This window comes from Dermacentor albipictus, unplaced genomic scaffold (genome assembly GCF_038994185.2).
Source record: "Dermacentor albipictus isolate Rhodes 1998 colony unplaced genomic scaffold, USDA_Dalb.pri_finalv2 scaffold_84, whole genome shotgun sequence".
Classification (NCBI taxonomy): Eukaryota; Metazoa; Arthropoda; class Arachnida; order Ixodida; family Ixodidae; genus Dermacentor; species Dermacentor albipictus.
The window spans coordinates 147,501-160,000 of record NW_027225638.1 but is presented as its reverse complement, the minus strand read 5'-3'; the positions used below and the strand labels follow the sequence as shown (position 1 = coordinate 160,000).

Genomic DNA, 12,500 nt, shown 5'->3' with positions numbered 1-12,500 from the left:
CCCTAGTACGTGCCGGTTTTCCTTTTTTTTTTTTCCTCCCGATAACAGTACTCATGTGCCACTTGTGTCACCATGACATGATTTTTTTTGGGGGGGGGGTTCTCCCTTGATCCTCAAGCGAGTTTCACACATCACGCAGACGTCCGCATCTATCCAGTAATGATGCCATTTACAAAAATCTTAAACAACCGAGGCCCGCACCTGCTCAATCAACGCCAACTCAATTTAAGGAAGCTGATCGAAACCATCCAGTTTGGGAAAAGCTAATTTATGCAGTAGCATTCTTTTTATTATTATTGTGAGAGACGTGAAATACACACCACGAAATGAACGTCCGCTTGTTACCCTTTTGTTACTGCGGTGCGAAATCATCGCGCGTAATACCGATTCAATTTTGTCTTGTTTGGTGGTCTGTCAGCACTTTGTGTTCTTCAAGAAAATCAGCTACAGGCTTTTAAATTATGTGCGCGAAACTTTTCTCCATCTGCCACCCGGAACATATTTAAAGAAGAGAGAAAGCAGCCGGGGCCTTGAGATTTCGAAAATGCCGCGCTCTGAAATTTTCACATCAGCCATTGGGAAGATAATTATTATCCGTCACAAACAAAAAAAAAAAACAGCTTTGAAATGAGCATTGATAGTGGCCACGTTTTTTCGGGGCATGTCTTGATGAAATAATTGCAGTTCAGTTCGTTGGTTCAATTGCATTTGTTGGCTCCTTGCAGCATGTCTAGATTTCATCTTTTTCAGTATTCCTAGTGTTCTCATTGTAGTATGAATAACCTGCAGATTTTTCGTTGTTGTTGTTATGCGTTATACAATGCTGAGCGATGTTTTTCCTTTCCTTGAAGCTAGCCATAGAAGTATAAAACTTTCTATAAACTCATTACAATAAGAATCCAGCATACGGTTCATCATCGGCTCGATAAACGTTCGGGAAGTGGCGACTTTTAATGCCGTGATCATGAAGCTTAACAGCAGAGCGTGTTCATCAGATATGCCAGGGGTGACGTAACGCAAGGCGTGAATCGAATCTAAGATTGAAATGGCGTTCTGAATTCTTTTGGTTCCAGATAGAACAAACAAAAATATATAAAAAAAGCATGTCATTGATTGTCATTCAAACCTCAAGAGCGCGTGGAGAAAGTGTTCCGGTTTACATTCGGCAAATCGAAATGAACGGCTAAAATTAACCTATCGTCTGGTTTCATGCGGGAGATCACGTGCGCACGCAAATTTCTTCGTACGGGAATTTTATGAAGTGAAGGCGGCTACAGATCATTTCCTTTGTCTAGTTCATGTTCGTAGGCGCAAATTGCAAACGTAATACTTGGAGGAACGTTTCCACTAATCTACAGGGGCTCTCTCATTTCTCCGATTGCTCGCAAACACATTGCATTGCTAGTCGTGACGTTTCACAGTGACGTTTCACCATGCCCGTCGAAGTTGATTACCAGTACCGCGCCAGCGTCGACCGGCCGGCGAAGCGACGAACTCAGCAGCGCATGCGCGAGGCCCTACAACACCCCAACCGAGCTACCCTGCTTATCGGAGAGAGCGAGTGCGCGTGAACGCGGGCTCGTCTGACGATCTGGATTAAAGAAAAAAAAAAAGTGTGTCCGAGATATTGACAAAGACAAGTGGTCGCTGTCGCTCTGAGTCTTAGCGCGTTATAGAAAACGTGGGATGGCGGTGCTTCCTCGAGGGTCTAAAAGTACAATCTTCGAACTAGCGCTCCCGGCGGAACGTGGAGCTAGCATCCTTCTTCTTGGAACGGTTTGCAATGGACTGCTTGAATGTGCCGACCACGCGTCACGGGTCGCGTATAGAGCCAACGTTTGGCAAGAACGCGTCTAGCACAACCGATCGCGGTTGCGATAACCCATCGTTGGTAGCGAAAAAAAGAAAGAAAGAAAAAAAAAACACCTACCCGCAGCTTGTTAGCAGTAACCGTAAATGTGGTTCTAAATATAGGTTCGCTGGTCACTGAAACTTTCTCATAACGCACACCACTGTAGTCCAAAAAGAACAAAGCACGCACAATGGATATGATACAGCCGTCACCGCATGATTTCGCGTTTTCCTTATTGCATTACTTTCGTGGGCATGCGCGCTAGGGCCACGCAGGCCAGGAGGCAAGGGGAAAAATAAATAAGAAATGATACGCGATCCTCAGCATTGACTTGGCTGATGTGGCACTCGCATTTATGTTCTTTACCTTAGGCGAGCGCAACGCGCCAACTGAACTCCAATTTCCCATAACGGAAATTCGTATTTGGCCATTTGGTTGTATTTTTGGCTGATGTTCGCGTTTTTCGCCCGAGCATGCGCTTCACTGCGCCGCTCGTTGCCCCTTCAATGCGGCTTCACTGCCCTGCAGGCGTGTTCTGCGTCAAGCCGAACCACCAGGCAAAAAGCCTGGGCGCCGCCATCTTGTTGAGAGCGGCGCCGGGGACACAATCGCGCCTAGCTCATTGAGTTTTCCCCCAAAACTGAACGAAATAGCCTTATTTAAATGAGAAAGATGCCGCGAGTGCCGCAACGAAGGACCTTAAGGATTACCGAAGGGTAACTGAGGGCGACGCGACGAGCTTTGGAAAGAAGAATGATGGGTGTAGCGCTACGGGGGATAAGAATAGAGCAGATTCGGGGGGTGAGCGAACAAACGCGAGCTAATGACACCTTAGTTTAAACCAAGAAAAAGAAATGGGCGTGCGCAGGGCATGCAATGTGGGGGGAAGATCATCAATTAAGGGTTACCGACTGAATTCCAAGAGAAGGGAAGCGTAGCACGGGGTGGCGGAAATTTAGGAGGGCAGATTAGATTAGGAAGGGCGCAGGCACTAGACGGCGACCGTGACCGGGCTTACACGTGACCGGGGTGCTTGGAGAATAATGGGAGAGGTCTTTGCCCTGCAGTGGTCGTAGCCAGCAGGATGATGATGACGAAAAGGTAGCAACAGGTATTCATAACATACAGGTTGGAAAGCTGAGGCACCTCTGAACCCTTGAATATATTTCGCCACACTTGGCCATACGACAAGTTTGTTTTCGAGGCGCTCGGTCCCACTGCAGCGAAAATGTTGCCGGAAATCGGGCACTCCATTTTTGTTTCATAGGGAACCTTTCTTCCACTAGGGCAGCGGATTTTCGCAGGGCGAGCTTGCTGTCGTTTACGGATCAAAGCGATAGTGAACTCCAAAATGCAGTGTTGGCTTTGAGTGGGACTTACATTGATTGCAAAACCCACGGCTAATCACCCTTCCCCCCCCCCCCCCCCAAGTGGCTCATTACAGCAGACAATCGTTCAGAAACACCGTCATCGTTGCGTATAGTATGGGAATGGTGCGTGTCACGTGAGTGCTCGCTTCGAGCTTGTGTTCTTCATTTTGATTGAATGAAGTCTCACCTAAGTGAGCGGGGGCCGATCCCGGAGGTAGTGCAATACCGGGCCGACCTGCGGCGGAGGTGAAGCAGGCTTCAAGCACTCCGCCAACTTCCAAAAATAGGTTTAATATCGTGGGTCCATATAGAACCCGTATCAGATATTAAGCTGATAAGAACAGATACTACACTTTGATCTTAGCCAAAAGGCCGAGAAGCGATGTCTTTCACTTCACTCCATTGTACCACTGCCTTGTGGGTGCCCTGGCGACATTGGTAACCTCAGCAACAGCGTGGGCAATCTTATAAAACCCAGCCCGTCTAGAGACTCTATGCTCTCTATCTCGCGAATCAACTCGCGACGCCTCAGTCTTTCACTGTTAACGAAACGCCGTCGCGTAGAAACGAGACCCGAGCGCAAGCTTGTTCGCAAGGCAAAACCAACGAAGGCAACCTCGTAGAAAACGGAACAGGCGAGCGGAAAACACGCGCAAGGGGAATGCTTACTTCCGTCTGAATGCGACCGCTCAAGGCGGCTTTCTTTGAGGCCTTCGTTTCAAGCCCGTGCGCAAGTGTAATACACTACGCGCATTTCCCTCATTTCCTTTTATTTACCGCAAGGCCCACTGAAAGTTTTCATACGGCACAGGCCGGGACGGATTGCAACGTGTCGATTCGACCGCTAGAATTAGGTAGCGCGCCTCATGTACGAATGAAAGAGAATGAAAAAAAAAAAATAAATAAATATAGAAAAGGCTGCGCACTCCTTCCAACCGGAAACATAGAGGGCAGGAAGATCGCCATGTGGAGCACAGGTGTTGTTAAAAAAGAAAGAAAGAAAGAAAGAAATAGCGCTACCCCATCATCTTTACCGTGTGCGTGTATACACACACACGCACACATATGCACGCGCACGCACGCGCGCGCGCGCACGCACACACACACACACACACACACACACACACACACACACATACGCACACATGCTAGCATAGCTTAAGCACAGCTGGAAAGCTCAGCCTTGCGCAAGAAAAAAGGACCACGCCCTTTCGCAAGCCCCTTTGAAACTTTTAAATGAGAAACATGTGTACAGCGAGGTCGTTCGAAACTGGCGCGAAAACGCATCCGCGCCATCTGTGTGCGGAACTAGGAAAACCTACGGCCTTCGCCATACAGAAAGAAAGGTAGATGGCGCGAGCTAACGCTCCGTTGCATACTAAGAACGAGAGCTAGTGAATAATGGCAGAAACGTCTTGGGAAGAGAGAAAAAAACAACAACAACAAAAAAAAAGAAAGACACGCAAGTTGTTGGCTCGCGCAAGCATTCTATTTTACAGCGAGTAAAGAGCATAGCAACTTCTCACAAGAGCAGCAAGAAAGACAAGAAGAACGTGAGAGAGGGGGAGAAACAGGCGCGTTTCTTTGGAATGCAGAGCATGCTGCACACACTATGAAGTGCCAAAGAGACGGGGAAAGCAGATGGCGCGATTGTGTATGTCCTCAAAGCTTGAAAACAATTTCTAAACTACAAGGTGTGCCGAAGTCCGCCTACTCTCATCAGGTTGCTCCCGCCTCCAATTGCATTTAAATTAAAATTACAGTCGCCTCAGAGGCAGAGAGAGAGAGAGAGAGAGAGAAAATGTGTACACTTGCTTCGCGCAGCTGCACCCGTTCAAATTTTACAGCAACAAGAGCACTCCCGCAGGCACAAAGTCCGCTGCCGCGTCCGCCGGGGCGGAATGCACTCGCTTCCGTAAATTGTCGTGCGGCAGACTGCTGCATCGTAGCACACCTGAAACCGCGCAGACGTCAGCGATCGCCGCGAGATCGCTGCGAGCGCTAAAGTCCGAAACCACGTCCGCCGGGGCGGCGGGAGCTCGATACCCCTTCACGAAACTTCTGCGTGTACACCGCCGCACGGCCACGGCGGAGTCGCTGGCATCCTGCGCGCAGTTGCATTGCGTCGCGCCGGGAATCGTTGAAGCCCCACGCAGACGTCGGCGTCGGCCCCGACCTGGCTGCGAGCGCTCGAAGAGACCAAGTCCGAAGCCACGTGAGCCGGGGCGGTGTGAGCGCGACTAAGTCCGAGACGACGTCAGCCGGGGCGGCGTGAGCGAGACCAAGTCCGAGACTACGTCAGCCGGGGCGGCGTGAGCGAGACCAAGTCCGAGACTACGTCAGCCGGGGCGTCGACTAAGTCCGAGACGACGTCAGCCGGGGCGTCGAGCACGCCGCGGTCGCTTTTCCCACTCTTACTCGAAAAATGGCGAAGGGGCCGCGCTAGCGTGCCTTGAATCGGTGAGCGGCGGTACCGCGGCGATCGCGAGAGCTCAAATCGGCCGTGCCAAGGCCAAATATTGGCGCTCGGCTCGGCGCAGTACGCCGCCTTGTCGCACGAGTACGGCCCCGTGGAGGTCTGGTCACTTATCGCTGCTCTTATAAGGGGCCGTACCGCCCTGGCCGACGTTGTACCGTAGTGCCGTTTTCGGCTTGCGCGTGTTCGTGGTGGTGTCCGCGCACCGCTCCGCACTCGAGAATCGTGCCCACGACGACGCGAGCGCTCGGAAGAGACGCAAGTCCGAAACCACGTGAGCCGGGGCGGTGTGAGCGCGACTAAGTCCGAGACGACGTCAGCCGGGGCGGCGTGAGCGAGACTAAGTCCGAGACTACGTCAGCCGGGGCGTCGACCAAGTCCGAGACGACGTCAGCCGGGGCGTCGAGCACGCCGCGCGCGCTTTTCCCACTCTTACTCGAAAAATGGCGAAGGGGCCGCGCTAGCGTGCCTTGAATCGGTGAGCGGCGGTACCGCGGCGATCGCGAGAGCTCAAATCGGCCGTGCCAAAGCCAAATATTGGCGCTCGGCTCGGCGCAGTACGCCGCCTTGTCGCACGAGTACGGCCCCGTGGAGGTCTGGTCACTTATCGCTGCTCTTATAAGGGGCCGTACCGCCCTGGCCGACGTTGTACCGTAGTGCCGTTTTCGGCTTGCGCGTGTTCGTGGTGGTGTCCGCGCACCGCTCCGCACTCGAGAATCGTGCCCACGACGACGCGAGCGCTCGGAAGAGACGAAAGTCCGAAACCACGTGAGCCGGGGCGGTGTGAGCGCGACTAAGTCCGAGACGACGTCAGCCGGGGCGGCGTGAGCGAGACTAAGTCCGAGACTACGTCAGCCGGGGCGTCGACCAAGTCCGAGACGACGTCAGCCGGGGCGTCGAGCACGCCGCGCGCGCTTTTCCCACTCTTACTCGAAAAATGGCGAAGGGGCCGCGCTAGCGTGCCTTGAATCGGTGAGCGGCGGTACCGCGGCGATCGCGAGAGCTCAAATCGGCCGTGCCAAAGCCAAATATTGGCGCTCGGCTCGGCGCAGTACGCCGCCTTGTCGCACGAGTACGGCCCCGTGGAGGTCTGGTCACTTATCGCTGCTCTTATAAGGGGCCGTACCGCCCTGGCCGACGTTGTACCGTAGTGCCGTTTTCGGCTTGCGCGTGTTCGTGGTGGTGTCCGCGCACCGCTCCGCACTCGAGAATCGTGCCCACGACGACGCGAGCGCTCGGAAGAGACGAAAGTCCGAAACCACGTGAGCCGGGGCGGTGTGAGCGCGACTAAGTCCGAGACGACGTCAGCCGGGGCGGCGTGAGCGAGACTAAGTCCGAGACTACGTCAGCCGGGGCGACGAGCACGCCGCGCGCGCTTTTCGCACTCTTACTCGAAAAATGGCGAAGGGGCCGCGCTAGCGTGCCTTGAATCGGTGAGCGGCGGTACCGCGGCGATCGCGAGAGCTCAAATCGGCCGTGCCAAGGCCAAATATTGGCGCTCGGCTCGGCGCAGTACGCCGCCTTGTCGCACGAGTACGGCCCCGTGGAGATCTGGTCACTTATCGCTGCTCATATAAGGGGGCCGTACCGCCCTGGCCGACGTTGTACCGTAGTGCCATTTTCGGCTTGCGCGTGTTCGTGGTGGTGTCCGCGCACCGCTCCGCACTCGAGAATCGTGCCCACGACGACGCGAGCGCTCGGAAGAGACGGAAGTCCGAAACCACGTGAGCCGGGGCGGTGTGAGCGCGACTAAGTCCGAGACGACGTCAGCCGGGGCGGCGTGAGCGAGACTAAGTCCGAGACTACGTCAGCCGGGGCGACGAGCACGCCGCGCGCGCTTTTCGCACTCTTACTCGAAAAATGGCGAAGGGGCCGCGCTAGCGTGCCTTGAATCGGTGAGCGGCGGTACCGCGGCGATCGCGAGAGCTCAAATCGGCCGTGCCAAGGCCAAATATTGGCGCTCGGCTCGGCGCAGTACGCCGCCTTGTCGCACGAGTACGGCCCCGTGGAGATCTGGTCACTTATCGCTGCTCACATAAGGGGGCCGTACCGCCCTGGCCGACGTTGTACCGTAGTGCCGTTTTCGGCTTGCGCGTGTTCGTGGTGGTGTCCGCGCACCGCTCCGCACTCGAGAATCGTGCCCACGACGACGCGAGCGCTCGGAAGAGACAGAAGTCCGAAACCACCTGAGCCGGGCCGCGGCGGGAGCTCGACGCCCGTCACGCAACTTTGGCGTACAAGCCACCGCACGGCCGCGACTGAGTCGTCGCCACCGTCCGGCTGGCTGCACTATAGCACGCCGGGAACCGGGAAAGAACCGCGCAGAGGTCGTCGTTTTGCCGCGGCGTTGGCGCGAGCGCGCGAAGAGACAAAGTCCGAAACGGCGTCAGCCGGGGTGTCGAGCACGCCGCCCGCGCCGGTCGCACTCGTGCTCGGAAACGGCGAAAGGGCCGCGCTAGCGTGCGGCCCCGTAGGGGCACAGAAAGGCGATTGTTCTGGAAACCGCGCTGTCCATAGGCGAGAGATTGCCGTTCGCGCATTCGGTCGACGCGCTGCGCTTTCACGACTTCGGCATTGCGCTGCCGACGTAAGCTTTCCATCTCGCTCGCGGCGCTGCGAGGCGGCACGATTTTCGCCAAACGCTCGTCGAAAGTGGCACGAGTACGGCCCCATGGAGATTTGGGAACTTATCGCTGCTATTATATGGGGGTCCCAGAGAGCAGTCGCCCCCAAAAGCGACCTGGGTGTTTGATATGCGGCGGGCTTCGTGCCCGTCAAGCGTGTCCCCGGTATCGCTCCCGTGGATCCCACAGCTGACGTCTGCAGCCTCATCCGCTTGATGCGTTAGGGGCTGGTTGTCGGACGACGCTTTCTCCACGATATCGAGTTGTGTTCCGCATCGTCCTCGGACGAGTCAAATGCGAAAGCGCCGAAGGCGCGGGCGTGACCCGTCGCCTGGCGGCTTTGCCGTCTCGGCTACGTTGCAAGTGTCGGTCGGTCCACCTGTGCTGCGGGCTCAAGAGAAACCGCAAGCCGTGATCGAGTCGACACAACCAGTCTATCGAGAATGTTGCGTGCTTCTTGCCGCGTGGCGATACCCGGCCCTTCGGGGAGGGCGCCGTAGCGAGCTCGAACGCCGTCGTCTCGGACTGTGCAAAGTGCTACTCTTTGCAAGAACGAAGCGTGCTGGGGCGCCTGAAGGTGGCCTCGGCATCGCAAAAACGGCGTCCGGCCTGCTTGACAGGCGGGACGCGCAGTTGAACGATTACCTGGTTGATCCTGCCAGTAATCATATGCTTGTCTCAAAGATTAAGCCATGCATGTCTAAGTACATGCCGAAATAAGGCGAAACCGCGAATGGCTCATTAAATCAGTTATGGTTCCTTAGATCGTTTCTTCCTACTTGGATAACTGTGGCAATTCTAGAGCTAATACATGCAGTGAGCCTGAAGCCCTTTGGGCGACGGGTGCTTTTATTAGACCAAGATCGATCGGGTTTCGGCCCGTATTGTGTGGTGACTCTGGATAACTTTGTGCTGATCGCATGGCCACGAGCCGGCGACGTTTCTTTCAAGTGTCTGCCTTATCAACTTTCGATGGTAGGTTACTTGCTTACCATGGTTGTTACGGGTAACGGAGAATCAGGGTTCGATTCCGGAGAGGGAGCCTGAGAAACGGCTACCACATCCAAGGAAGGCAGCAGGCGCGCAAATTACCCACTCCCGGCACGGGGAGGTAGTGACGAAAAATAACAATACGGGACTCTTTTGAGGCCCCGTAATTGAAATGAGTACACTCTAAATCCTTTAACGAGGATCAATTGGAGGGCAAGTCTGGTGCCAGCAGCCGCGGTAATTCCAGCTCCAATAGCGTATACTAAAGCTGCTGCGGTTAAAAAGCTCGTAGTTGGATCTCAGTTCCAGACGAGTAGTGCATCTACCCGATGCGACGGCTCGGACTGAACATCATGCCGGTCCTTTCTTGGTGCACTTCATTGTGTGCCTCGAGAAGGCCGGTGCTTTTACTTTGAAAAAATTAGAGTGCTCAACGCAGGCGAGTCGCCTGAATAAACTTGCATGGAATAATAGAACAAGACCTCGTTTCTGTTCTGTTGGTTTTTGGAATACGAGGTAATGATTAAGAGGGACAGACGGGGGCATTCGTATTGCGGCGCTAGAGGTGAAATTCTTGGACCGTCGCAAGACGAACTACTGCGAAAGCATTTGCCAAGAATGTTTTCTTTGATCAAGAACGAAAGTCAGAGGTTCGAAGGCGATCAGATACCGCCCTAGTTCTGACCATAAACGATGCCAACCAGCGATCCGCCTGAGTTACTCAAATGACTCGGCGGGCAGCTTCCGGGAAACCAAAGTGTTTGGGTTCCGGGGGAAGTATGGTTGCAAAGCTGAAACTTAAAGGAATTGACGGAAGGGCACCACCAGGAGTGGAGCCTGCGGCTTAATTTGACTCAACACGGGAAAACTTACCCGGCCCGGACACTGGGAGGATTGACAGATTGAGAGCTCTTTCTTGATTCGGTGGATGGTGGTGCATGGCCGTTCTTAGTTGGTGGAGCGATTTGTCTGGTTAATTCCGATAACGAACGAGACTCTAGCCTATTAAATAGGTGCGGGGTTCCCAGCACCTTACAACCTTCTTAGAGGGACAAGCGGCTCCTAGCCGCACGAAACAGAGCAATAACAGGTCTGTGATGCCCTTAGATGTCCGGGGCCGCACGCGCGCTACACTGAAGGAAGCAGCGTGTCTTTATCCCTGTCTGAAAAGACTGGGTAACCCGTGGAACTTCTTTCGTGATTGGGATAGGGGCTTGCAATTGTTCCCCTTGAACGAGGAATTCCCAGTAAGCGCGAGTCATAAGCTCGCGTTGATTACGTCCCTGCCCTTTGTACACACCGCCCGTCGCTACTACCGATTGAATGATTTAGTGAGGTCTTCGGACCGATGTCCGGCGCGGCCTTTCGGTTGCGCCGGTCTGTTGGAAAGATGACCAAACTTGATCATTTAGAGGAAGTAAAAGTCGTAACAAGGTTTCCGTAGGTGAACCTGCGGAAGGATCATTACCGGATTGTTCGAGGGTGACGAGCGCCATTGTTTCTACCCCGTGTGGGTGAAGCAGCTCGCTGCGCCCGACGCTTTCCGCCGCTGGCCCCGCTTGGACGCGGGGACGGCTATACCCGAACATGCCGGGGATTGCCCGAATTTCGAAGGGCGCCCCGTGCCAAATTTGTTGCGCCCAGTGGACGCCGGCTGCAACCTTGGACGGTTGGCTTGGCCGCGCCCGCGGGTAGAAACGGCGTAACGCACACTGTTGGGTGGGCTTTCTGAAGTCCGCCTCGGCACTCTTGCGCGGAATGGGAGTAAGACGACCCGACCTGCTGCTCTTGCCCAGTACGAGGGGAACGGCGAAGCGTGCGGTCGGTCAAGGAACTGACGGTCGAGAGCTAATGCCGCTGCCGCTTAGTACACACGGAACCGTGGTGCGAGCGCTCTCCCGTCCTCCGCGGCAAACGCTGCCGAGTCTGAAAAGGCTGGCGGCTGCCGGTCGCTTCCTGCGGCGAGTGTGGAGTAACGACCCGACTTTGTTGCTGCCCAAGTACTAAAGGAACGGTGCGGCGCTCGGTCGGTCATGGAACCGGCGGTATTGAGGGTGCGGCTGCCAAGTACGGAAGGAACCGTGGCCTAAAGCACTCTCCCGTCCTCCGCGGCAAATTCCACCGCGCCCGAAAGGGCCGGAGGCTGCCGGTCGGCTCCCGCTCGTGACGCGCGAGGTGTCGAGTTCGCGGTTCAATGCGACGACGTCTGCAGGCTATTTGCCCGCCGCCGAGGGAAAGGCGGCGTTGCTGCGAAGTACCGAAGGAAACGCGGCTTTGCTACGTCGGAAGCGTTCTGCGGTTTGCGGACTTGTGCGCTTTGGGAAGGCGCCGCACGTCGAAAGAGGAAGTACGGACAGACGAGGGACTGTAATCCCGTATTCGAACGCACTTGCGGCCAGGCCCTTGCTGGCTTCGTCTTCCGCCTCAAGTAGACTTGTTGTGGCTCCGGCGCAGAGAGCCGTCCCTGGCACTGGCCGAGTGGCTTTGGAGAGCTGCGCGAGTACGCGCGCGCCAAGCTCTTGTCTTTCGTCTCGAGTAGGCTGTTGGATCAGCAGCGGTCATGCGGAAACGCGTGACCGCCGAACGAAAGAGCGAAACAGGAGTAGCGCACGCCGAAAGGCGCTCTTCGAAACCACACACAGGGAGACGCCACGTGCCTGAAACACTGGTTGTACTGTACTGAATTGAACAAACTATTTTTCACGACTCTAAGCGGTGGATCACTCGGTTCTCGGGTCGATGAAGAACGCAGCCAGCTGCGAGACTTGGTGTGAATTGCAGGACACACTGAGCACTGATTCTTTGAACGCACATTGCGGCCTTGGGTCTTCCCTTGGCTTCGTCTGTCTGAGGGTCGGATCACATATCAAGAGAGCCTTCGGCGCACAGGGAACGTGCGTCCGTCGACTCGTTTTGACCGCGTCGGCATCATGGACAGTACGTTGAGCGCTGAAGCCACGCGCCAGCAACCTCACGAGAAGGAGACGGTGGCGAGCCGTCGTGCCAAATCTTCGAAGAGACGGAAACGAGGCATTACTACTGCAGCGTGACGAGTGCGCGCCTCTGGCAAGACCGCCGCAGGATGGAGTCGGATACCTGCAGGGAAAGAGCGGTCCAAGCTCGAGGCGCGAACGTCTGTTGCCTTGTAGCGCGCACCTTTGCGAGAGAGTCGGAAGCGATCGCAATTT

The 12,500-nt window shown here is 55.3% G+C and overlaps 3 non-coding genes across 3 annotated transcripts; 2 read left to right on the top strand and 1 right to left on the bottom strand.

The window, feature by feature from the left end:
• Positions 1-3,414: 3,414 nt before the first annotated feature.
• Positions 3,415-3,606, bottom strand: LOC139053273 (U2 spliceosomal RNA). Its single transcript, XR_011510370.1, has one exon. It is a non-coding gene; the product is annotated as a U2 spliceosomal RNA (small nuclear RNA).
• A 5,358-nt stretch (positions 3,607-8,964) lies between these two features.
• Positions 8,965-10,779, top strand: LOC139053293 (small subunit ribosomal RNA). Its single transcript, XR_011510390.1, has one exon. It is a non-coding gene; the product is annotated as a small subunit ribosomal RNA (ribosomal RNA).
• A 1,237-nt stretch (positions 10,780-12,016) lies between these two features.
• On the top strand, positions 12,017-12,169 carry LOC139053253 (5.8S ribosomal RNA). The gene has a single exon (XR_011510352.1). It is a non-coding gene; the product is annotated as a 5.8S ribosomal RNA (ribosomal RNA).
• The last annotated feature ends 331 nt before the right edge of the window (positions 12,170-12,500 follow it).